We start from the raw sequence: 1,820 nt of genomic DNA, 5'->3' as shown, positions 1-1,820 counted from the left end.
ACATTGTGAGTGAGTGTGTGTGTGTGTGTGTGTGTGTGTGTGTGTGTGTGTGTGTGTGCGTGCGTGTGCGTGTGAGTGTGTATGTGTGTGAGTGTTTGTGTGTGTGTATGTGAGTGAGTGTGTGTGTGTGTACAGTATGTGAGTGTGTGTGTGAGCTCATGTCTGTTGTTCTGGCTGGCTGTTGATGTTAGTGTTCCTCTCTCTCTGATGTTTTGCAATGACCAGAGGCGGCACTAACACACACTCTCATCTGAGCTGTGGCACTAACACACACTCTCATCTGTGCTGTGGCACTAACACACACTCTCATCTCTAACACACACTCTGTGCTGTGGCACTAACACACACTCTCATCTCTAACACACACTCTCTGCTGTGGCACTAACACACACTCTCAACTGTGCTGTGGATGCCTTGTGGATATTTATCGCGTGTCATAGTCTGGAATGTGTGTGTTTGTTTGGCGAAGCTGGAGAATCACAAGGATGGGTGTGTGTGTGTGTGTGTGTGTGTGAATAGTTTTGCTCTTGTTCCTTGAACTGCTTTTATAAGGATCTGTGCAGGAGCACATTATGACTTTTACCAGACATCTCCAAATGAGTCCAGACGGATTGGAACTGTGGATTTCTCTCTCTCTCTCTCTCTCTCTCTCTCTCTCTCTCTCTGTGTGTGTGTGTGTGTGTGTGTGTGTGTGTGTGTTTACCAGACATCTCCAAATGAGTCCAGACGGATTGGAACTGTGGATCTCTGTCTCTCTTTCTGTCTCTCTCTCTCTTTCTGTGTGTGTGTGTGTTTGTTGGGTCTTATATCAGCATGTTGTGTGTATGTTGAAATATATTATCTAAGAGCTTCTCTAATCTCAAACCCTCAATGTTTTCTTCTCCTCTTTTCTGCCTTTCCTCCTCCTCCTCTCCATTCCTCCTCCTCTCCTCCTCCTTCTCCTCCTCCTCTTCCTCTCTTCCTCCATGCATAGTGACCTCTCTCACCCTTTCCTCTCTTCTCTCTCGGTGTCGTTGTTGTTCTGTCTTTGCCCCTCCCACTCAACAAGACATGCTCTGACTCCTCCCTCCTCCCCCTTCCTGCTCGCTCCGCAGGTTCCCACTGCTCTGTGTGTGTGTGTGTGTGTGTGTGTGTGTGTGTGTGTGTGTGTGTGTGTGTCAGGCTGAGGCTCCACTCTCCACTCCCTCTCGCTCTCCTCTCAGATAGCACAAGCCTGGCTGCCGGAGGGACTGTGGACTGACTGTTCTCCTGGTTCTCTGGCTGTTCTCCTGGTTCTCTGACTGTTCTCCTGGTTCCTGCTCCTGGTTCCTGCTCCTGGTTCCCTGACTGTTCTCCTGGTTCCCTGACTGTTCTCCTGGTTCTCTGGCTGTTCTCCTGGTTCCTGCTCCTGGTTCTCTGACTGCTCTCCTGGTTCCCTGCCTGCTTGTTTGACTGGGTGTCTGAGGGAGGCGCTGGAATTATCTTCAGGACTCTACAGTGCAGGAGTGAAGTAGAGCAGAGACAGCAGAGGTAGGCATCCTCCTCTCCTCTCCTCCTCCTCTCATCCTCTTCTCTCCTCTCCTTCTCTCCTCCTCCTCTTCTCTCCTCTTCTCCTCCTCTCCCCCTCTCCTCTCCTCCTCCTCCTCTTCTCTCCTCTCCCCCTCTCCTCTCCTCCTCCTCCTCCTCTCCTCTCCTCTCCCCCCCTTCTCTCCTCTCCTCTCCCCCTCTCCTCTCCTCCTCCTTCAGGACACAGGATGGCACTGGCATTGACACTCATGCTAGACTGTGTATGTGTGCCTGTGTGTGTGTGTGTGTGTGTGTGTATGTGTGTGTGTGACAGG

The 1,820-nt window shown here is 51.2% G+C and overlaps 1 protein-coding gene across 1 annotated transcript in view; it reads left to right on the top strand.

Moving 5' to 3' along the window:
* The first annotated feature begins 1,155 nt into the window (after positions 1 to 1,155).
* c1qtnf1 (C1q and TNF related 1) overlaps positions 1,156 to 1,820 on the top strand; it is a 37,816-nt gene continuing 37,151 nt past the window's right edge. Inside the window, exon 1 of the mRNA XM_048245915.1 lies at positions 1,156 to 1,509. The gene's annotated coding sequence lies outside the window, so the exon portion shown is untranslated. The remainder of the gene's footprint in view (positions 1,510 to 1,820) is intronic.

The sequence above is a fragment of the Alosa alosa genome, chromosome 6 (genome assembly GCF_017589495.1).
Source record: "Alosa alosa isolate M-15738 ecotype Scorff River chromosome 6, AALO_Geno_1.1, whole genome shotgun sequence".
Classification (NCBI taxonomy): Eukaryota; Metazoa; Chordata; class Actinopteri; order Clupeiformes; family Clupeidae; genus Alosa; species Alosa alosa.
This window is presented reverse-complemented; position numbering and strand designations above follow the sequence as displayed.